This window comes from Lepisma saccharinum, chromosome 5 (assembly GCF_977018435.1).
Source record: "Lepisma saccharinum chromosome 5, izLepSacc3.1, whole genome shotgun sequence".
Lineage (NCBI taxonomy): Eukaryota > Metazoa > Arthropoda > Insecta > Zygentoma > Lepismatidae > Lepisma > Lepisma saccharinum.
In genome coordinates, this window is record NC_139233.1 from 11,186,863 (window position 1) to 11,212,536 (window position 25,674).

Below are 25,674 nucleotides of genomic sequence, written 5' to 3' on the forward strand. Positions count from 1 at the left end.
GATAGTTTTTGCATCGACTCCTCGTGAGATCAGATCTGCAGGATTGTCTTTTGACGGAACGTGCTTCCAATCACTGACCTGCGTGAGTTCCTGTACAATTGCCACTCGGTTGGCAACAAAAGGTTTCCATTTACTGGCTGGTGACGCCAGCCAAGCTAGGACAATTTTTGAGTCGGTCCATAGGTGAATGGTGTCTATACATAGACGCAGTATGGACAATGCTTTGTGTACCAGTTTGGCTAGTAGAAGTGCCGCACATAATTCCAAACGTGGAAGAGTGGTTCTCTTCACCGGAGCCACCTTGGACTTTGAACACAATAAGTTCACACTTATGTGACCCTCTGAATCAATTGATCTTACGAAGAGAACACTGCCATAGTTTCTCTCTGATGCATCAGAGAAACCGTGAATTTGAACTTTATGGATGTCTCCTGGAGCCAAAACGAACCGTGGTACTTTTACTTCGTTAATACATGTGAGCTGCGAATGAAGACGACGCCATGTTTTCTGCAAATCTATAGGAAGCGGATCATCCCATCCTACATTGTGGAGCCATAACTGCTGCAGGAATGACTTGTATGTAATCACCACTGGCGATATTAGTCCGATTGGATCGAACACTTGTGCAATTATGCTGGCAACTTGGCGCTTTGAGAAGATCTTCAACGAGCCTACATCCACTGTTGTGGCGACCTTGCTGTCCATAAGAAATTCGTCCGTGGATGGGCGCCATGAAATTCCCAATGTTTTTGTGCCTTCCGTGTCGAATTGCACTAGGTCCTGTACTGCCTTCAATTCTTCTGGAATAGATTGTAACACTGCCTTGCTATTGGAGCACCATTTACGTAGATTGAATCCTCCCTTCCGGAGTAATTCTGTGAGACTTTCACGCAGCTTTATTGCACCTTCAATGCAATGATTTCCTCCCAGAAAATCGTCAACGTAGAAGTCATGTGTCAAGACATGAGTGGCTACTGTGAAATTTGATGATTCATCTTCTGCCAACTGCTTGAGGCATCTTGTGGCCAAGAATGAACTTGAAGTTAATCCATAAGTGACTGTGTTCAAACTGTAAACATGAATTGGTTCGTCACGTGATTCTCTCCATAAGATGCATTGAAGTGGTCTGTCTTCTGAATGCATGTTAATTTGCCTATACATTTTAGCCGTGTCTGCAGTCAGTGCGATTTTGTGACTACGAAATCTGAGCAGGATTGAAAACAATTCTTCTTGTATCGTGGGACCAATCATCTGTATACTGTTCAACGATTCCCCCGTAGTTGTGGGCGAGCTTCCATCAAAAACCACTCTTAAACGTGTAGTTTTGCTTGATTCCTTGATCACACAGTGATGTGGAATGTAGTACCTTGTCTCCTTGTCTCTGGATACATCTTCCAATGTCCCAATTGGTTGCATGTGTTTCAGTTGTTGGTACTCGACCATGAATTCTGTGTACTCTCTTTTCAATTCCATGTTCCGATCAAGTCTTCTTTCTAATTGGTTAAATCGTGAAATCGCTGTTTGCAGAGAATCCCCAAGAACGGATCTGTCCTTCTTCAAGGGTAGCTTGACCGTGTATCGACCTTCTCGATCACGAGATGTAGTTTCCTGGAAATGTTTTTCACATGTGATTTCTTCTGGTGACGGCAACTTATCATGGAATTCCTCCAAATCCCAAAATCTCTGTAAATGGAAATTGACTGTATCTTCTGTGCGAACAAAGAATGACTTCGAAGGTCCGTTCGTAGATGGTGCATTGGGAATCCTTCCTGCTACAATCCATCCAAATTCAGTGTTTTGCAACGCTGGATAGTTTCCTGTTCTTGAAAGTTTTTCTGGCTTGAGAATCGTGTAGAACACATCTGCAGACAGAAGTAGGTCAATGTTGCCAGGGGTATGGAAGCTAGGATCTGCTAAATGTATGTCACTCGGAATTCCCCATGTGGAAGTTTCGAGCCTCTGCGCTGGCATCGAACCTGTGATGTTTGGCAAGATGGAACAAGATATATCCATGGTGAATCCACTTATGCTGGATTTAATCTGAGTCTCCATGGTGTGAAAGGCTTGCACTGTAGCTTCATTTATCCCTTGGATAGGTATTCGGCGTTTTTGTTTCTTGATGCGTAGCTGCTGAGCAAGGTTCTCTGTCATAATGTTACTCTGCGAGGCTCCATCCAAAAGTGCACGACATGGGAGCCACTCGCCGTATGCGTTCTTGATTTTTATGACTGCTGTGGCTAGGAGAACTTGCGAAGTTTCTCTGTTCTTGACAGAACAATATGTTGCTTTAGTCTGGGCATCATTATCCTGAAAACGAGTATCATCGCCCACTGCCGATTTACTTCTGGGCTTCTTCTGTGTTTGACGTTCTCTGCTGTTCTTAGCTTCATGAAGAAGGGAATTATGTTTCTCGCCGCAATATTTGCAAGATCCTGCCTTGCATCCTGACCTAAATCCCTGGTGATCTGACTGTCCAAGACAATTGAAACAGATCTGGTTTTCTCGAAGAAATTTGTACTTTTGAGCTATAGTAGCTGCTTTGAAAGAACTGCACGCAAACAGCGGATGCTTATTATTCTTCATAGTATCCTTGCAATACAGGCATGAAGGAGATACAGTAGAAACATACGATCTTGAAGGAGAAGGATGCGCAGGTTTGTGACTTTGTTGTTTGGTGTTGCCACTAAACTGTGGTTTGAATGTTGATCTTTCATTGGAAATTGGTTTGAATTTCTCTAAACCCTTGGTTCTGTGCTCTAGAAATTGAAACAAACTGTCAAGAGTGGTGAATTCAGAATCATTCACTTCTAATTCAAAAGCTTTTCATGTGGTGGCATCAAGCTGAGAAGTAAGATGTTGAACTAACACTATATCTGATAGTGAACTATTTCCTGCTAATAATTTTAACGCTGAGATGGAACTGATAGCTGTGTTTGTGAACGATCGCAACTCTTCTGCGTTTTCTCTCGACACTGGTTTTATATGCAAAATATCATTGACGTGTGAAGCAGCTATGAGACGCTTGTTGTCAAAACGCTCTTGGAGTTGTTTCCACGCTACACCGTAGTTGGATGCTGTAATTGGTATGCTTTCAATGATTTGCAATGCCTCACCCTTCAGTGCGACACGTAAATACTGGAATTTCTGAATATCTGAAATATCCGAATTATCATGTATGAGCGAAGAAAATGTGTCTTTGAATGATACCCATTGGGTGTAATTTCCACTGAAATGTGGAAGCTCTATTAACGGCAACTTGACTTGAGACTTGCACGAAGCCCTGTGTTCATTTTCCGCGCCGTCTGTATTTGAATGATTTCCCTCAATTAATGTTAGCATCTGCGACTTGAGATCGAAATATGAAAGTTCGATTGTCTCTCGAACTGCCGTGTGTTCATCGTCTGTGGCTTCAAATTCAATGCAATCCTGAATTTCTTCTATCTTGGGCCATAATGTGTTCAGTTGCTCCAGCCGAACCTTGATCTGTTGAACGTTCGGCGCCTCTGGATCAACACTGCTAATATACGACTGCAATCTCGTTATTTGCCCCCTGTAGGCGGCACGTTGCTTTAGAAGATGTGCTAAATCTGCCATGCCTCAAGGTGGGAGGGACAAGCAATGCGTATTGAAATGAAAGGAAAAAGTGAGGAAATATTGAACCAAACACTGTTGTACTCACCGATCTGGCATTCACTGGACCATCTGGGCATCTGAAATCCTGGTTAGGCTGCAACACTGCAGGTAGTCGTTGACACTGACGAGTACTGGAACATCTGATGCACGGTCGCCATGGTGATGTCACGTCTGCACGCGTGGGCTGCTATGCACCTCTCCGCGATACGTTTCTCCTCGCTCCCGCACGAAAACGAACGAAAAAGCCAGTCCCGCGGGCGAACAGAAAACTGCAGTCTAAAAATAACTCAGCGACACACCACCGGTGTATGACGTCATGTCACTGGTTGCGGACTGTTCCTTACACAGCAGGAGGGGAGAAGGGAGCGGAGTGTGAAACGTCACTGACAAGCGAACACCGTTGAGCGCTGTCGGTCGGGGGAAGTCCCGGACGTGTTCTTCAGCCACGTGGAAAATATCTCGCGCGCTACAACGAATGACGTAATGCTTTCAATAACTTGCAGTTACTGTACTTGAAAATAAAGTTTGCACAACACAATGTCACTAAAATCACTGATAGTAACGTACCTCATGTTCAATACAAAGGAGATCGCGGCCTGCGGAGGACCAAAAATTTTGCGTTCCGGACCGTACAAGACCAAAACTGAATGTAGAACCTGTCCGGCTGTGAAGGACCAGAAATGAATGATGATCCGAACCGGTAGGATCTAAATGTAAGTGAAATTGTAGGTACCACTTACATCTCTCTGGTATGGATTGTGTAGCTACAGGGCAAAGTTCACCGCGATCCTCTTGGTAGTTGTAAAGAAAACACAGGCACACACACTGATAACTATAACTATGTATTATAAGGTATATGCACATAATACTTGATTACACTTCCCATGCACTCCTCTCTAGGGAAAACTGTTTACACGAAGTTGCAGCTGGCGTTACAACAACGCGCCACTAATGAAACGTAGCCACGTTGGGCTTACGGTATCCATAATTGTCCGCGACGGTTTCTGGCTGTGTCCCGAGTGGCCTCTCTACGCACACTGGCTGGAAGTAACTACCGCGCTAAAATGGCGGCAACTAGACACCGCGCTAAGATTGAATAGCCAATGGGAGTGCAGGTTACTTAAGGCATTTGAAATACACAAATAAACAATTGAAGCTATATGCAATATAAAATATATAAAGAAAGAATAAACATGGTTACTTTTATAGATAAATCTCCAACAAAATACTTTATTAGTTAAAAAAACTTTCTATTGTGAAATTATAATACAAAGCTCTGACAATAATTATAAAGCAATACTTTTTTGTAAATTGTTCATACATAAATATAGTGTTATAAAAACACCGTGGAATGTTTTCCTTTCGGTTCGCACTTGAACGTAGCAAGCAATAAATGTAGTCTTTAAATATTACAGCCCAGTTATTAGTTGATATAACATTACTATCAATGCAAGATAAGTGTTCTGACCAAATAAAATGTTTACATTAATAATTAATAAAACAACATTTTCTTCAAATACAGGTGAACCTGCAACATTAACATTACTTTGAACGGTATTCTCTGTACAGCACTGCTAGTCACTATCAGAATGTTCATCACATACAGACTGCATGGATGTACATAATGTCCTAGTCATTCAACTCTTTTCAGTAGTTTGGTAATTAATGCACAATTTTAGCCATTACATTTTTAAAAAAAATTATTACTGTTTATTTGAATTTTCCCACAATCGCACGGTCTTAGAATTTTAATACTTCTAGTGTAGTCTATAAACTCGCATGCTGTCACATATCCTTTTTCTCCTTTTGACATGAGGTGCCTGTGCTTGCTAATTTGAAACCCTTCTCTGCTTTACAAGCTTTTAGTGCTCTTCATAAATCAGCGTAGGCCACTATTGCTTAAGTTGATTATTTGTTGATTTTCAACACCTTTTACTTCAAATGTTGGGTGCTTCTTTTCTGTGCTGAGAGCTAAAAGAGAAATATTCCAGGAATGTTTTTTCTTCCCCTCAATGATATTTCCTACTACTAGGAGCTGAGAGGGAAAATGTTTGCTTTCTCTGTGTCAGTTGATGCAGCTTAGCTTAAGCAATAAAATTGCTATCTCAGTTCAATATTACCGAAATGTGGAATTTCTACCTTCTTTCTCACCATTCAATTACCATATTGTGCAGAGCTAAATATTATTTCAGCTGTCACCTGTTAGCTTCATGAAAGGTTTTGTTGCATAGAACTTTCCTTGCAGAATTGATCATAAAATTTAGTTAGCTAGATGTAACAGCCATTCAATTTTACATTAACAATTGATTTTAAATTGAGCTTGAGGGAGACAGGGCTATTCCCCAACTCACACACACATCTCCCAATCCAACATTCGGGGGAGATTTCCCAATCCAACATTCGGGGGAGATTTCCCAATCCAACATTCGGGGGAGATTTCCCAATTCAACATTCGGGGGAGATTTCCCAATTCAACATTCGGGGGAAATTTCCCAATTCAACATTCGGGGGAAATTTCCCAATTCAACATTCGGGGGAAATTTCCCAATTCAACATTCGGGGGAAATTTCCCAATTCAACATTCGGGGGAAATTTCCCAATTCAACATTCGGGGGAAATTTCCCAATTCAACATTCGGGGGAAATTTCCCAATTCAACATTCGGGGGAAATTTCCCAATTCAACATTCGGGGGAAATTTCCCAATTCAACATTCGGGGGAAATTTCCCAATTCAACATTCGGGGGAAAAGATGATTTCCCAATTCAACATTCGGGGGAAAAGATGATTTCCCAATTCAACATTCGGGGGAAAAGATGATTTCCCAATTCAACATTCGGGGGAAAAGATGATTTCCCAATTCAACATTCGGGGGAAAAGATGATTTCCCAATTCAACATTCGGGGGAAAAGATGATTTCCCAATTCAACATTCGGGGGAAAAGATGATTTCCCAATTCAACATTCGGGGGAAAAGATGATTTCCCAATTTAACATTCGGGGAGAGGGTGATTCACTTTTTAGCACATCGAAGAGTAAATGGCCTTTTTAGGCATTTATGGTGGGAAGACGATCGCTACGTGTTGTTTATTTATAGTTGCTTTCACTGACTGGATGGGGCGTTTGCGTGAATCTTCCTGCGTCCAGCTTGACCCAAATGAGAAGAACCCGGCAAAAGAGCAAACTAAAGTGGACAGTCATTTGTTTTCTCGTCTCTCCTTCGCGCCGGCTCCCGTGGCGGAGTGGTTAGTACATCGCGTTACGACGTCAGGGGTCCAGGGTTCGAATCCCGGCCAGGAGATTGATGTTTGTGAGTGTCCATTTATCAGTTTCATGAATCATCATCATTCATCCCCATCATCCAAAGTAGCCAAAAGTGGCACAAAAAGGGAAGTAAAATAAAACCAATCAGTAGGATCTCTTTCGCTTGAGCCCTAGTGGTCCCGTATTATCATATTTATAACTTCCCTCCCTTGCCCCTTTGCCAAAAATTCAACGTTAAATATCAAGTCTCTACTTTCGCTGTCTAAGATTTTCCTATTCCTGATGATTCAAACACTTGACAGAATAAAGGCGACAATGATGTCTTGAACGCCGAACATTTTTGTAGCGCAAGGGGAGATTTACATGGTAAACAGCTGTTTGCATTGCCCTCGCCCCCTCCGCTCGCTTAAGGTTGAAAATTCGACAACAGCGCCAGGGGGGGCGGCTCTACTTTGTCAAACTATTGTACATTAATGGCTTTGCATTTTTAGTTTGCTCGCACTCCTGCGTTTCTTATTGGCTTACCAGAACTCTTCTCTGCATATTAATACACACAGATGAGTTTGAGAATTCCTTTTATGGAATCGCGTAGGCGGTTTCTGATTAGTTGAAACGAGGTGAAAGCATCCAGGGGAACGCTTGTAGTACAGATCCGTTACATCATGTGACTGATGAACCACTATCAGTGATTAACTTTAATACCTAGCATGACAGAAATAAATTTTCCAAAGGGGTCTTTGATTCGGGCGAATGTGAAGAATATTGAGGAAGCATCCATTTTCGTCCCTTTCTTACAGGGACGGCGACAGGGGTGGGCAAGCGCCCACCCAAATATTTCTGTGCCCACCCGATTGCCCACCCAATCAAATTCAAAAAGTACATTTGTACTTGGGGATATATGAATGATTCAATAAATACGTGTATTCTGGTGTTCATAACATGTAAATTTTACTTGTGAATATTATCTATGCTAGAAATGTTCACATATTATCATCCCATATAAAGCCAATTTTGTCATTAGAAAGTGAAAGTAATTACTAGAGCTATTGAAACAAACTGTGATCATGATTAGAAGCCGCTAGTAAGCTTAGGAGGCTCAAAATTATGCAGGGTATGATCAAGATTAGATCAGAATTTAGGGTGAACTTGAGGACTGCACTCCGGGCCTTCACTGGGAAAGACTGCTTTGAAAAGTACCATATAATGAAAAAATTAGGTACTTTGGATGTGGTAAAAAATATAATAACAAACCACACCATATAACGTGGCGAGAAGTTCTAACTGAAACTGTGTAGAGGGGATTGGAGCGAGGTCTTGGTGCCTCCACATACGTATATGTAAATCCCAGCCTGGGAAAGGTTAAAATAATCTCCAAATAAACAAATAAAAACATCATCTTAGCGTTACTTCCTCCAGCAACACAATAAATTATTTCGACTTTTTAATTATAATTATTATTATTATTATTAGAATAATTTAATCAAGAAGACTTAGATGGGCAGGCCATGTGACATGAATGGCAGAGGAAATAATAGTTTACAGGATTCTTGTTGGGAAACCTGATGGTAAGAGACCAGTAGGAAGGCCAAGACGAAGATGGAGGGATAACGTTGAGATAGACATAAAAGAAATCGGTAAGGATGGGAAAGATTGGATTGATCTTGCCCCGGATAGAAACAGATGGAAGGCTTGTGTTGCTGCAGCCATAAACCTTCGGGTTTAAGTATGCTAGAGAGTATAGTATAGTTATAATTAGCTCTGCATTGAAATTCCAGAAGTGTCCTTTTTTTATTTCATTGCAATTTTTATATACCTGCCATCTTCAAATATCAATATGGTATGCGAAATATCAACTTTATATTCATTCTACTAATAAGAACGAATCACAATAATCACTACAATACCGAAGTGAATAAATTTTAATAAACCAGTTATGTATGGAAAAAGCTACAGAATTATTCAATTGCTAATGACTGGCTTATATTTAGAAATCCTCGTTCGACACAAATTTTGCCACACGAATCAGCCGAAAATGTCGACAGAATCTGTAGATGCAGCTGAAGTAAAGAAAAAAGTTATGTCACGAAGTATCCAGAATACGATTTTGTTAGTTTGTTTCTAAGCCCACTTTTATGCTCAGATGGGCTAATCGGGACTAAACCTACAGTTTAACTTGTAGTACGAACCAGTGTGCATTGTGCTTCCACCAGAGAATGGGGGGGAGTCCAACACATGACCTCTTCATTATAATGCGACAGCGTTATGCCATTGGGGAAAAAATATACAGAAAGAACTCGCACCAAGCGTGTCATTTTATCACCACAGAAGATGCGTCCATTTTAAGAGGGTGATTGCATGAGAAAAATTGAGACTTTCGGAAAACAACGTCAATGTTCACGGAATTAGCTGCCTTGATCCACTAATGAAACGCTGTGCAATTGAAACTACCACCTCAACTTTCTAAGAGGTACGAGCTAATGAAACTCCATTTTTGGAAGAGTAAGTCGTGGTTGATTTGTTTTATTTTAAGTCATTTTTCTGCTAATTTTGATGACGACTACGATAAGGTTTAATTGTGATTAGATTAAAGTAACGAAGAGGCGAAAACAAACACACGCTGACACTCAAAATACAAACCCTCATAAATTATTACTTTGACAGTGGTTCCAGGCGCCAGGGACTCGTTGCCCTGAAAGAATAAAGTTTCCAAGGTATGCTGCACAGGATAGAGGTTGACATTCTAGTGTGTTCGAAATGGTCATGACATACAACCCAAGACATCTATGAAAAATAGATGAATTATTACTGGTACGGTGATCAACTTCGATGAATTCCTTGTGTCCTAAATAATTTTGTTACCTCAAAAATTATGTTCATGTAATCATACGTGTGTGGCTTCTCCCGCATTAGTAACATGACAGTTCAGAAAACGAATATCAACTTAGCTAATAATCTCTTCAATTCTGAACAGATTTTTCAATCTTACTTGTTTATTACTTATGAGTGATATTTTGTCAAAATAGCCTTTCATTAGCCTAGGAATACTTTATGGACAATGAACAAAGAATTGGTTTTCCGTGTGTGTTTTAAATCATTACTAATAAGACGTTCATTTTAATCCAAACATGCAGTGGTGGCGATTAGGAGGAGTGGAAAGTGGGGGATGCAGTTGCCCCGGCACATTTTGCCACTTTTTGCGCCCGCACTATGGCCTCTTTATGCTAAGCCTTTTCTACCAAGAAAAAAGTATATTGTCCTTGCCCCTCAAATGTTGGCACCCAATCGCCGCTACTACAAACATTCAGATAGATTTCTCAGTTGTACAAATCTTGTAAGCTAAGAAAAGTGACCCCCAAGGAGTAAGAAAACTCTTTCAGTCAAAAACTCATACGATGAAAATACTATGCTCAGGAACATGTCATGAACTTCACGATTGTCTACCATCGCACTTTCTATCAATGTCACGTCGGCTACCGTGGCGGAGTGGTTAGCACATCGCGCTACGACGCCAGGGGTTCTGGGTTCGAATCCCGGCCTGGGCATGTATGTTTGTGAGTGTCCATTCATCAAATTCATAATGTCATCACTCATCCCCATCTTCGCAAATTAGCCAAAAGTGGCACAAAAAGCGAAGTAAAATAAAGCAAATCAATCAATCAATTAAATCAATCTATCACTGTCGCCGAATACATAAAATGAAGTATGTGCCTTGTATTTGCAACACAAGCTTAAACATAATTCACATTTATTTCACTGTATGAACATGCATGAAAGAATGTGATTAGAATGTATGGTTGCGCATGGGTAAATACTTCCTTTAAATGATTGTGTCCATCAGAGACAAAGAGAAAGGAAATGGAACAAGATGCGAGAATAGATTAGAAAATAATAAAGAGGAAAACAAGAAAAGGAAAGGAAAAAGAAGTGAGAGGAAAATCGAGAGTGTAAAAGAGAGGGGGATACATACGTCTTACATACACATATATACTATATATGGTCTTACATTTATACTGCCCACCCTAATCTATGAATATGGCGCTTCTGCCCACCCGGTCGAAAATTTCTGGCGCCGCCCCTGCTTTCTTACCTGCGAATAACGTTTCTTCGGAAAAGGGATCAATGTTTGAATTTATTCAGTTGTGAATGGCAATGCCAAACTGTAAAAGGAGCAAACGACATCACAAAAAAATATATTTTTCAAAAATTAAATTTCTGAATTTTATGAAAATTGTATCAATTTTATTTCCAAAAAAAAGCTCTTGACATTTGCTTTAAAAACTAGATTGAAATAAAACTTGACAAAAAAAAACTTCCTCAGAGCGCCTCTCAGAAATCTTAAAAACTTCACTTGAAACACTATCATCTCCCAAAATGGATGACAAGTAGTGGGGAGATTGAAGTTTGAGGACATAAAAATCGACACGTTCGCTAAGATGTACTGGACACTTAAAGCAACGCTACATATACGGCACCGCGAACCGTCCAGCCATTGCAACAAATGTGCGAGACGAATGTGTCCAATGCGAAGCAGAGTTAAAATGAACTTACTCGACGCAAGGGAATTTACGGAAAACTAATGATGGGCTTGATAGGACGAAGCTCGTTCTGCGTTAACTCATCTCACTCTGTCCGAAGATTGAACACAAAGGGTTCAATGCGTTTAGAATTAAGTGTAATGGAAATGAACAAAAATACGGTAATTATATTACTGTTTATAGTGCAGTGGTAATTGCAAGAAATGTGCCAAAAACCTCATGGCAAAAGTGGAATAAGCTGTAGTATCGTATTACCCTATTATATTCTGAATGCATTTATAGGTAACAATTGCTGTTAAATCTTCCTCCATAGTGTATGTATACATTTTGCAAACTTGAATTAATCGGACTATCCATCGTTCCTTCCTCCTAAAATAATTCTAAGAATGGTTTTATCAACATTCAGTCAGGACAATGGGCGCTGTTTGTTGGCCTACTGCTTACTTACAAGACCTTTGTTGTATTAGTTTTCGCTCCGTGTGGCATTATATTAAACAGAATCCTCAGTCGCCAACTACCTTTGATCAGCCAACGAAATTACTGGGGCGTGCATTTCCAGCAGATTGTAACCTCTGAACCGCTGCCATTCGGAAAAGCCAACAGAAAAGCCTTTCATTTCTTTCCTTGTTATGGGTAAGTAAAGAGTTCCCAAAGTCTAAACTCTGCACGCTCCAAGAAACAAATTAAGTCTAATAGGAAACTTTCCTCGAAGCTTATTTTAAGTTTTCATAGAGAGCATAAAATTCTCATTATTGAATGAAGTCTCTGGATAATTCGTCTCGTGCACGGCTAACATTACGTCAAACTGATGATCACGGCAAACCGAAGAAGAAATTAGCCGCACGCAACACACATGAATAATGCAAATCTACGTCCCAACTGACGGCCATTTCTTACCATATCATTATTTCAGGGTGAAGATTCTTCTGTATGTGCTCACCCAACATGGGCGTCGCAAGAGGAGGGAACGACTAGTTCGACACCCCCCACCCCAGTAATTTACAGTTATATTATTTTTTATAAAAGAATGCTTAAAATACTTTCATACTTAAAAATGAATTCAGAATTTACTAAATTGATATATTCATATGCTATTTACTCATATTCGAATACTCGGGCAATGTTAACTGTTTTGGATCGGATTCTTCCTTTTCATCTAACAGCAGTGGCGGCGATTGGGTTCCAAAACGGGGGGGCAAGGTGCCAAAACTGGGGGGCAAAGACAGTATATTTCTATATGTAGACAGGGTTTATCATAGTGCGGGGGCAAAAGTGGGGGGGGGGGGGAACTGCCCTCGCACCCCCCCCTTAATCGCCGCCACTGTCTAACAGTATCGCATATATATTTGTGAAACAAAAAATACAATATGTACTATGGCGAAAACTACCGGTTTTGCATGCATAGTGTGTTAGGTGGGAACTCAAGGCCGGGAACAGAAATGTAAACCAGCCGAATTTGGATAATATCCAAAATAGAAAATAGTAACAGAACTCCGAAACTATAGCACAAGTTACCATCAAAATAAACGTTTAACTATTTACTACACGTGGTTTGAAACGAACGAACAAGAGTATGAAGGAGCCAGACTCCGTGGCAAAATGGTCAGGGTAACGACCTATGAAACCAGAAGCCCAAGGTTCGAATCATGGTCACTGGTCAGGCATTGTCTTTGTCTCATCAGCCATGTTATCAGTTCATTAGATTCCACTGCAGAAAAAGCAACTTAAAATAATCAGAATAGAAGCAAAATCGTGGAAGTAATCAGAATATTCGTTAAAGTGGACCGGTGATAGCATTCCCTTTAAAATTATGCAATGTGACAATAGGTTTTTGGTCTTGGACACAATCAGAGCAATCCAACCTAAAAGATACATATTCAATTTAGCTATTTGTAATTATTATACCTATTGCACGCAATTAAGTAGGAGAGTAGTTTCACTACACTATTCGAACCAAGCGTTAAGTGGTTGACGTTCGATTATCACCAGGGAAGTTAACTACTTCGATTCCTGGACTGCGCATATATGTTCTGTTAGTGTCCAAGTTTCATCACTCATGTTCATCGACGCAATTAGTCAAAAGCGGAAGAAAGCAACGTAAAATTCGAATCGTGAAGAAGAAAAATCTAAATTTCCGCCGTCATACGATAATGAAACCTTAGCCTAAATAGTTCAGAATTGTTCATAATTGATCCTTACAGTGCTTCTTTTCTGGGAAGAAAGGTTCCTTCCGGTAGTCTTCAACTTGGTTTGTTATTGAGTTCATCACAAAAACTCGTGGGCGTCCCCCTTCGAATAAGGAAAACTTGCCTATTTCCTCTTCCTCCCTCCCTTCTGTTTGTAATTATTTTCTCTTTCCTTGTATCATCTTTCCAGCTTTTGACCTTTCTTACTTTGAGTATCTATTCGTTCGTGTTTACTACTTCTCTTAGCTATATCTTTTTCGGTTTTCCCTCCCATTTTCTGTCAGTTTGTTCTTTATTCTTTCTCTATTGACCATCTAATATTCCTCCTTCGCTCTTTTTTAGCTTTTGTTTCTGTATTTCTCTTTGTACCTGTAGCTTTTTTATTTAATTTCCTTCTCCGTTTTTACTATTTCTTTCTTTCTTCACCATTTATCTTTCTCTCTGTATGTGTGGTGTAGTCTTGCTTCTTTTAGTTCTCTTATCCGTTTCTCACTTATGTTTCTCTTTCATTTTCTCTGTTCATTACTCATTTTCCTTTCTCTTATTCTCTACAGTTTATTTTATCTATTTTCCACCTCCATGACGATACGTAAACATGATGCTAAAATAAATGTAACTTGTCCATAAGAACCACTCAAAATGTTGAGGTATGTTCATATAAATGATCGTGCATGTACAGAGCATTCCCTGTCATTCGCTACGAGACACTGCGGCAAGCGGCCCGGCATCAGTGCTTGGCTTTCCCGGTGAACGGGTCTGAGACAGTAGCTTGTATTAAACCTCGTAAAAAGGTTTAGAGTAACAGGGTCAGTTCTGAATAAAAGTGGAAAGAAAAATGGGGAAATAAAGTATACAAAGACAATCCGCACACCATCCGTGAATTAAAAAGAGTATTGTACGAAAAATCGGAAGAATTACAGTAGACGAACTTGCACGTGTAAATGCCAATTTCCTTCGGAGATGTCAGGAATGTGTTGCAGCAGAGGGACATCATTTTCAACACCTTCTGTAGTCAAGGTTAGTACACAATATGAAAACTGTAGTTTTAATAGCCGACTCTAGCGACTGTCGCTGACAGTCGGGAAAGACAATCGCTGATGCCGGGCAACTTGCCGCCGAGTCTCGTAGCGAATGTCGGGGAATGCTCTGTAGTTACACACACGTCTTTCGTAAAAATTAAATTTCATAGTTTTTATTCTCACCTATTAAAAGGTGCCGGTAGGGCGTACCGTTGATTACCGCCAGAAAAAAAAGCACTGGAGCCTTTGTATATCATGATACCTTTAATATGTCAAAAAAGGTAATTCCATGGATCCTTGTTATGTTCCTGGAAATGTTCAACATTGGTTTGGAAAACCAATTTAGAGTAAACCCCTTTGTTCAGTAACCTTCACTCGCAGTGACTCACAAGAGACCTGCTGCGTTCCAGTGAGTGTATACAACATACAGCAGGTTCTTTTTAGTTTACCAACAGCATTCTTTAACATGTAGTTATATCAGCTAACTTTCGAATAGTTTACACGCGTCGCGGAAGATGAGGGTGTTAAATATGTCTGAAGTCAAAGAACTAGTACGAAGAAAAAGTGTGTTTTACCTCACAGATAAAAATCAGGTCTACTTTTTATCTATTTGGAAATTAAACTTTCACTTTTATTCAGGTTTATAGTCATTCTGAAATACAGACATTTTAAACAGTGTGAGCTTACTTTCCTCGGGGGGAGGGAGCCGCTATATCAAGGGTTTGAGCGTGTCGAAAAGCAGGTACGCGCAGGAGAAGTAAATGAAATGTAGATTGAGAGAAAATTTCAGGTTCTCAACAAACAACGGTAAAGAAAAAGGAAAAACAATTATCATTCACTTATTTGTATTTGCTATGATTTTACAAATAGTAACAAAGTCGCGCAGGGAAATGTGATCGTAGTCCCTCGTGCAGCGTAACATTAGAATGATGCAACAATTAGCGCTCCAAAGTGTACTAGCACCATTCTCCTAATGGTGCTAACCTACACACCGGAAAGTGTGTCACTCGTCAAACAGCATTTTCCAAGAAACAGTCATTGCCCACACCACTTTCGGAGATGCTAATAAACTAAGTCATCGGTTTGCGAGTAAAAGTTACTGGGTTGCTCGTTGGTCAAGCTAACACCAGTCAATGCTCTGAGTGTAGGGGGATGGCATTCCCACCCCAGCTAAGGAAATTTATGCAAAGCAACCCCCAGCTGTCCCCATGTTAAACCATAGGAGCAACCGAACAATTCTCTGTAAGGTTAGGTTAGGGAAATCATAGTTAAAATTTGGGGTCGCAGTAATATCAGGAATATATAAATTTAGTTAAACGTAAAATATTGCAATATTAACCATTGTTTTCTTGGAATAAATCCAGGGTTTGTTTCGATTGCGGACCACTCAATTTCGCTTATTTTGCAATTTCTACACGTGACCCCTAAATTTTAACTTCAAATTCCGGTAAAACTGTTAAAGCCGGGAATCTGATTTCTTCAAATTTACAGGGGAAAGTACTTACGGAATTCAGTTTGTGTAATTTCGGAAGGTCGTAGCAGTTTTTTCTCGCATTTTTCATGTATTTGGCCGCTAATTCATGTATTTTTCTATATGTCCGTCCGATGCACAAAAGCTGTTGCTTGCATTTCCATTCATGTACTTGAACCGGATGTTGCAAGCATCTGATGACGTAATCCCCGGTAAGTGTTTCCAAACAGTTTTTTCAATATATTGCCCAACCTAAAGCAACCTAACCTTACTGTGATGGTGCGTGGGGCTATCGTGAATGGTTTTTGGGGCTATTCGTGGATTGTTATACCTTATACGATCCAGAATGGTTTTTGGGGCTATGTGGGAATGGCTTTTGTGGAAATGGTTTTTGGGGCTAATAATAATAATACATTTTCTTTATTCAGCGGGCAAGGTTCAGCCAAGGGCTGCTTTGCCACCTAACCCTTGTCAATATGATAATATATATGAGATGATTATAAACTTATGGAGCAGTAAGCTAAACGTAAAATAATAATAATAATAATAATAATAAAAATAAAAAATGAAGAAAAAATACAATCCCGAATGGTTTTTGGGGCAATGCGTGAATGGTTTTCGGGGCTATGCGGGAATTTTTCTGTTAAGGTTGAAACACTGCTTTGTCGTTTGAAACAACGCTAGTCAAGATTTGCCCACCATTTTGCGTGTTCAGGAAGCGAGAAAAAACAAACAATAATTACTCGATATTTCGACAATAGACACTAATTTCGTTAAAAAAAAAAAAGCGAAATTCCTTGTTAAACAATCTTTCCCAATGCAGAATAAGTACGAATGTAAACAATTACAGAATAAACGAGTTACAGACGATTCCCGGCTTTAACAGTTTTACCCAAATTCGTGATTAGGAGGCCTCAATTAGTGTGTATGCGAAATATTACAAAAATCGGGGAGGGGTCCGGTATTGTAAATTCGCTCCTCCTAATTATTATTAAACAATACAACTAATGAACACTTCAGACTGCTGTACAGTGGGACTCATAAATAATACAGAGCAAATTGCACACCACGTGCATTTACTTTGTTGTTTGAAGCAAAGTGTGGTTCAAGAATTGAAAGAAAACTCCAACTAAGCAGTTTACAACCTCTGCATAAACATCAGAAAATTTGCATTCCATATATAAAAAAAATCTTACGATGTTATTTGTTAAGAGAAAAGGTGAATGAAACTTTAAAATAAACGTGAACATGTGACACGCGCAACATGTTTTATCTTGCCTTCTGTAATTAGTCTTCTTAATTCAACCAGTACAAGTACATGACGTACGGTATTCCCTACGAAGCATGTGGCCAACATTGCATTTTCGGCTACGATTGTGGATTGTACGAGTGTACAGCCTTAAAAATTCAAGCACTTAAGATTGAAAAAAAAAAGTAATTTTCAACAACCTTTCTTTCTCCCCTATTTACCTTTTTCGCTACTTCACTAATAACTGAGTTGTTCCACGGGGCCGAACTTCTTGAATCACCCTGTATGAACAAGTAAATAGTTTGGAAGATGTGGTGTGTTTCTCAAAAAACTAGGGAGGGAGGGCATAAGGTTTGCGGAGCGGTCCACCGAAAAATGGCAGAATAGGGCTACGTTCCTCTGAAACTAACTCCTGCTGAATGTCCGATTTCTTGCATGTAATTTAATTGCACTACCAACAATTTATTGTTTCATGTGTTAAATTTATGCATACGGTCACTGCGGGTGCCCCATATGAAATCATGGACAATTCGCCTATTACCTTTGCGACAGGCTGAACTACATGTGCCTGCGAGTCACATGTAAGAGAAAGTTCGTGGTTTTAACCCTGCGTTGGTCGCGCACGGTCTCTAGTTCCGGGTGTGTGGTTTTAACATCGTTATTTATCAATGATTGTTTTGTCAACACCCTCCCTCTGTCTAGCCGAGTATCTAACCTTCCACTTTTACACCAAGATTTTGTTTTCAGTGTTGGTAAGATATTCGAGCCGCTAGGGAGGATTCGTTGATGCTCCTTGATGTCAGAGTTAGTTTTTACAGAAAATCTGGTCTGCTGTTAGTGCCCGACTAACAAAGAGTGCCTTTTTATAATTGTATAGAATTTCAATTTTTATAGTTTTATAGAATCTCAATTGTTGAAAGAAAAGATCCAATCGTAATAATTGAGCATTTCGAGTTTTAGACCATTAATTTAGTATATTTAAAAAACCCGGTATACGTACGCTCCTATATGCTTACAGTGTTACTGTATATGTATACGTTGAGTAAGTTAGGGTCGTTATAATTTTCCACGTGAAAAAATCGGGCAGATACGATTTAAGTAAGAGTGCTCGTGCAACGTGCACAAAGTAATTTCCCCAAACTTCAAACCCATTTGAAGTTTTCTAAACTATTTTCTTGTTCAGTAAAACCTGCGAAAATCATAAAACTAAACAATTATGTTTAACAACGCGGAATTAACGACGAACTCAATGGAGAGATTTGACAAGTTACCTTCCCGTTTTGAAAGCAAGGTTTACCATACACCGTTCCGTAATAGTAAAATGAAAACTTATAAAATTGACGTTTGTAACTGGTTAGCAAATAATCGTGGACATTTTGGAAACTTAGAAATAACCTCAAACTACATAATAGTTATCACTGAAAAACAGGTTATTTAACGACGTCCTCATTATCTCCATTGTCCACGAGTTTTACCTGCCCACGCACAGGTGAAAAGGTTTGCAAGTATTTCCACTTTTATGAAGCCAGAACTTTGAGAGGGTAAGATGGGCCAATTTTCAAATTCGCAATCAAGCGATCGTAAGAAAGTTCGCGTGATAATTCAAACTACAAATTGGGAACTACAAGCTTACCTTATTTCAACACAGTTGCACGATTCACTTCCCCAATACACTGGATCTTTCGATAAGTTGTAGGCGTTCACAGTATCAGCTACCGAACATCGCTGTAATGGCTAAGTAAACTACACCGTACTCTCAACGAGACACAGCTGAGCGGAATAGTCGACTCACGTTGTTGTCCTTGCACACTCGCGGCCAACACAACACCAAACACCATGCATTCAACTCTTCAAACGAAAGCTACCTTCAACACTTTCCCACCAGAGGGCTCTTGCAAAGAACTAGACACATGAAAGAAGTTCTTCAGAGAGATATACTAGCACCATATTCACTCAGCACTGTTGCCAACTTGGCTCTTTTGAAGCCAGATCTTGTCCTTTTGCGTTTACCACTCGTAATGGTGAAATGCCATAACTTTTTTAGTGTTGGCAGTCTTTACATCGGCGTCGCCAGATAAATTCTAGAAGGGGACCTTGTACTGGCATATTGGAAGAGGGATGGAAACCCGGAAAATTCTCAGCAGTTCGAAAGTTAATACAAAATATTGTATGTCGTAATAATCTTTCCATTTTATATTGATAGTAAAAAATATTTTTCTCTAACTTGGGGCGTGCAAGAAGAAGCCACTTCCTCGTGGAGCGTGTCCCATTCCCATCCTACCCCCTTTAGCTTACCCACTGGGCAATTGCCAGGATTAATTGATTTGGTTTATTTTACTTCGCTTTATGCTACTTTTGGCTAATCGCGAAGTTCAGGATGAGTGATGATATGATGAAGAGATACTCGCAAAGGACACCCATTCCCAGGACGGGATTCGAACCATTCCGCCACGGAAGTCGGCATATGCATCGTTGATTGACCTAGTTTATTTCATCGTCTAATGAATGTTCTCACATTATTTTATGCTGCGCATTTATGCCGCTAAGCTAACAGAAACAACGTGTGTACAGAGCGAAGAAATAGCATTAAGAATATCCATAACTCGGGAGCGCTTATTTAAACCCCAATATACCTTCCCCGATGGTGTAGTGGTAACGTCGTCGTCTTGTAATCAAAGGGTCCCAGGTGCGATACCCAGTGGAGGCACATAGTGGTTCGGATCCCACTTTAAACTGTAGATCCAGTACCGATTAGCCTAACTCGGCATAAAGTGGGCTTAAAATGAAAATTCAAATTAAACACCAAAATTTACGTAATAACTTTTTTTAAAAAAAAAAAATTGCCGTCCTCTCGCTCATTGCTTATGCAGTCTTACACGGTACTCAAAATCGTGCCTCCTGGCCCGATCCTGTGGCCGAGTGGTTAGCACATCGCGCTACGACGCCAAGGGTCCTGGGTTCGAATCCCGCTCGGGCTTGGTTGTTTGTGAATGTCCATTCATCAATTTCATCATTTCATCACTCATCCCCATCTTCGCAAATTAGTCAAGAGGCACAAGACGCGAAGTAAAATAAACTAAATCAATCAATAAATCAATCGTGCCTCCTGCTCTTGTAGGACGATCGCTCCAATTGCAATGAACACCGAAATGATGGGTTTGAGTCACAAAAAGGTCGTGGGCGGTTTGAAAATAGCACAACTTTTCGTCGAGGCAGGTGGAAAATAATCTCTACGTTGACGCGCCCTAATTTTTAAGTCAACAGAGCCTATTTGCCAAGCTGTATGACAAATTAGCTCCTTTTCACTAATCTTGTTTGGCAACACTGGATTCCACACACATTGGCGTAAAACGCGTCTACCCATTCGCAGTTGGGCGTAGTCTGGCTGAGATTAGATTAGATAAGTCTAAGAAAAAGTAACCTTCAGTGATAAGCGTTCCCTTCAAACCCAGATACTACTTCCCACGCTTATCGATTCGAAGTTATTGCCCTGAAGAATTTCACTAAAAAGTTTCCCTTTTGAATTATGAGGCAAATAGAGAACATTCGGCAATCAAGTTAATATGGAACAAAATAATATTTCACACAAACCATTTTAGTTTTGACAGTTGATATCTGTTGTATTGCTGTTTTTATTTTAATTATGAGGATCACTCAATCCCATCTGGATTTTCCATATTTGGAGGTTCAAAGCTATCAACCAAGTGGTGCAGTATATTGGCTTATTGACCTTTATTTCATCATAGTGACACCACCGGTAAAGCAACTTTTTTAACTACCTGAATCGATTATTTTTTCCGTCTCATATGGTAATATTCACAACAAATTTGGTGTTCCAATATCAAAGCTTCAGAAAATATCCGACTTTATTTTTTACACAACGAGTGTAAAAAGTATTCATAAACATACAATTTCATATTTAAAATAGTTTTCATTTCAGCAATAATTTCGACCAACCGCGTATTGAACACCATAAAATTCGATAGATGCACGGCCGGCCTCTGTGGCGGAGTGGTTATCACAGCGCGCTATGATGTCAGGTGTCCCGAGTTCGAATCCTGGCCTCATCCTCAACTTCTCGATTAGCCAAAAGTGGCAGAAATGGGACGAAAAGTAAAACAAATCAATCAATCGATAAATGTACACTTCTCCACCCTGAAATATTTTAAGAGTTCAGAAATCATTCATGTGGCAAAATTAACACTAGCAGAGAGTAACGTTACTGCCTACTTAAGTAAATTACAGTTGCTAATTTTAAAAAGTTACTATTATGAAAAGAAAACCCTTTATTCCAAAAACTGAATTCTTACATAATTTATGCATATTACATTATATAATTTAATAATATCTATATATAATTTGTACATATATATTTATAATTTCGATAAGTAAGACTCAATATCGTCTTGATTTTAAGAACAGTTTTCTCGTTCTCGATTTCGTCTCGTATTTGGTAGTCGAATTTCGAGACGAGACCGAGACATGTCTCCACATTTGAGGACTAAAAGTGGTAAGCGTTGTAAGTGCCAAAAGCGAAAGTGTTGGGAAATCGCATCGTTCCGCACATCAGCCCGTAAGAACTTTCACACTAGTGACCTCTTTACACGCCCTTTGAACTACTTAGACGGCTACCAGCCACTTTTCACGTTTACCACATTATAAAGCATGGCACATTGCACAGTTTAACGTGGAAAACGGTGTTTGAATTATTGTGGCGCTTTCAGCGTTTATTTTAGTCTTAATTTTTCCTTTGTACGTACGCCACCGGCAAAAAAAATGGGACACCTAGATCCTGAAATGCTCGCTAGCCCGAATGGCGTTATGTGTGTTGCCTAACTCGACGGCGATGTTAAAACGTCGTTACGAAGCATTCTTTTTACACTCAAGTGAGAAACTTAATATGCAGTGTTTCAAACGTCACGCAATAGTCGTAAAATATACTTGCACAAGGATTTTTACGTTTCTACATATTTCTAATCCTTTTATTTGCAAATTTGTGCCGTAACCACCAGAAATTAATTAATGAAAACATTTACGATAAATATTTGTCCAAAATGTCAATTTCGGGAATGATAAAGAAATTACCATAGGATCGAAATTGGAAGTTTGTGAGTGACATGGAGAACTTTATGTATTTTGGGAATATCCATTTCATGACAGAAATAGCCATATTCGGCAATCTTGTAATCAGGGTTGTTTAAGGTCCAGGAATTTTTAATAAATTCAATTCCGGTCCAGAAGAGAAAATCAGGAAGCTCAAATGGGTTCTGGACCGTAAATTCACTTTTTATCTGTAGAGTATTTCAATTCGTTCCAGGAACCTATTTTCAGGATCATTTTAAGTACGGTCCAAAAACCTTTTCTCCGGCTGACTTTAAATAAGGTCCAGGAACCTCTTTTCCGGATGAATTTAAATACGGTCCAAAAACCTTTTTTCCGGATGAATTTAAATACGGTCCAAAAACCTTTTCCCCGGGTCAATTCAATTACGATCCAGGAACCTTTTTTTCCGGATGAATTTAAATACGGTCCAAAAACCTTTTTTCCGGATGAATTTAAATACGGTTCAGGAACCTTCTTTTACGGTTGAATTTAATTCAGTCCAGGAACCTTATTTCCGGATTAATTTAAATAAAGTTCAGGAACCATTTTTTCAGATCAATTTAAATACCATCCAGAAACTTTTTTCCGGTTGAATTTAAATACGGACCAGAGACCTTCTTTCCGGATGAATTTAAATACGGACCAGAGACCTTTTTTTTTTTTCAGATCAATATAGATACGAGCCAGGAACCTTTTTTCCGGATGAATTTAAAAACGATCCAGAAACTTTTTTTTCCGGCTGATTTTAAATACGGTCCGGAACCTTTTATTTTTCAGATCAATTTAAATACGGTCCAGAAACCTTTTTTCAGGATGAATTTAAATGCGGTCCAGGTTCCCATATTCCAGATCAGTTTAAATAGCTAGGATCCAAGTTCCGTATTGAAATGAAACAATTTGTAACTTAGACAGGATTTCAATTGTGCGAGAAAAAATGTTCCGGTGCTGTTACGGAACCCAATAGAACCCAAATAAAATGTATGGGTTCTGGAGCTTTAACAATCCTAGGGTTGGTTAAATTTGAGGTTTTGAGGTATTAAGTCCGCTTTGTGTAAAGAAAGGCTAATCACAACTGGACCTACAGTTTAAAGTGGGATCCGAACCACTATATGCCTCCGCCGGGTATCCAAATCGGGATCCTTTGATTACAAGGCGACGACGATACCGCTGGGCCAGGGTTGTTGAAGGTCCTGGAATTTTAAATAAATTCAATTCTCGTTCGGGAGAGAAAATCAGCAGTGTAAATGGGTTCTATACCGTAAGGAACCTTTTTGTGTTTAAGGTATTTCAATTCGGTCCAGGAACCTTTCTTCCCAATGAATTTAAATTCGGTCCAGGAATCTTTTTTCCGTCTCAGTTTTTAAACACGGTTCAAGAACCTTTTTTTTTTTTCGACTGAGTTTAAACATGGTTTGGATGCGATTATTTGGTTATATGATCAGTAATTTACTGCATATTCCCTCCCCAATTTTAGCAACAAACCACGGGTTATCAAGGAGCTCGTTACGATATTTTGAATTATGACTTAATTATGATTTGATATGACTCAAGTGTTTAGTGTTTAACTATTCTCGTCTTCATAATTTGCACTTCGTTATGGAAACGTTATTATGGAATGTATTGGTACTCAAGAATTTTAAAACATCTTCAAAGGCATCGAATTCGATGTAACTGTCTCTTAAAATGTTCATGTTATAACAGCAACAGTTGGCTTTCAAAACATTTTCTGTATATTTTTTCTAAAGACACCAAGTGTATATTGTCAGAATGCTTTGTTTGTAGGTTAGTAGAAGGTTTTGCGCTCCAAATGCCCTTAGGAAACATTTTATGCTACAGTGACAAGTGATAGTAGCATTTTACTTGAAGGCATTAGGAAAGAAATGCAATATTTTACAAAGATTTAATGTTACTCTCTAGATACGCCTATAGTTTACGAATTGAACCCTCTTAATCTTGCTTTGTAACGCATACGTTGTAGCAAATACACCCTGAACATTTTGTGGGTTGACCTCGACGTAGATCACTAAGCTCTATCTTTCAATGCACCACATAATAAGGTGAGTCCTTCACCATATCATAAAACATCGTTAGAAACTATAACAAATGCATTATTAAATCACATTGCTTATTATAGGATCCATTCGATTATTATAATTTGTTTTCCTAAAAATTCCTATGACGCAGCGTGCATCATGATACCTCCTCCCCATCTAGGCAATTTTGCACCGACAACTCACATATCTCAATGCAGTGAGACTTCAGCACTGTTAAATACACAAATTCAGTTTCATTACTACTTTATGTCCCTGGACATTGCCCGTTTTGGATACTCATTGGATTGTTCAATGGTATATCAACACAATATTATGATACTGTACTTATGGTCCACTCATAAATTTTCGTAAGTCTAAGGTTAAGCACGCATGTCCAAGAGAACCATGGATCGTTATAGTTCTCACATTATACTACCTATTATTTAGTGCTTAAACGAGTTGTGAAAGTGCTAGTTTTACGTGCACTTTTAAATCGTAGATTGGTCAGGCGGTCAGGAAAAATCGAAACACACAGTTATTTGCAAAAGTGAATTATTTACCACTCATTGCACAACGATTTGGAAACACGCGTGAGTCGCCAAGTCATGTCTGTGCCTCTGTCCCCCCCCTCCCCCCCCCGTCCTTGAGAACTATCGATGTATCACAAATTACAAGAGCTACGAAAAGGTTGGTGAACTGATAAGACATACCAAGCATAGGCGCCGACTCCATGGGGCTTGGGGGGGCTCGAGCCCCCCCCCCCAATGTGGGGGCAGAGCCCCCAATAATTTTGCTTTAGAGGATCTAATGTATTATTTTGCTTCTCTTGTAAAGTTTACTCTGAATTGTGCCACATGAACTTAACTTTAAATACACATTTGAAATGTTCTAGACCATCAATTTGGGGGACTGAGACCGCTAAACCATCAACCTTGGGGGGGGGGGGGGCCTATGACCAGAGACAGCAAAACACATGACTTAATACTACGAGTATTGTTAAAATTTTTACTAAAAAGAGTTTCAAAAGACTATGTGCATGAACTAGGGTAGTGGATGGGACTTTTGGGCTACAAATGGCTCTCACATGACATTCAGAACGAGATCATTCATAGATTAGGAAGATCTGTTTTGAGCTCCGTGGTAGCAGATATTAAAAGTCGTGAATATTTTGCTATTATGGTTGA

The 25,674-nt window shown here is 39.4% G+C and overlaps 1 protein-coding gene across 4 annotated transcripts in view; it reads right to left on the reverse strand.

Annotated features, from left to right (window-relative positions):
• The window catches only part of LOC145987653 (putative Na(+)/H(+) antiporter nhx-9), a 181,641-nt gene that overhangs the window by 64,504 nt on the left and 91,463 nt on the right, over positions 1-25,674 (reverse strand). Inside the window, exon 1 of one of the 4 annotated variants that reach the window (XM_083122156.1) lies at positions 18,988-19,257. The exons of 2 other annotated variants lie outside the window; for them this stretch is intronic. The gene's annotated coding sequence lies outside the window, so the exon portion shown is untranslated. Of the gene's footprint in view, positions 1-18,987; positions 19,258-25,674 lie in introns of those variants that run through there. One more of the 4 variants, XM_083122159.1, reaches the window with a different exon arrangement.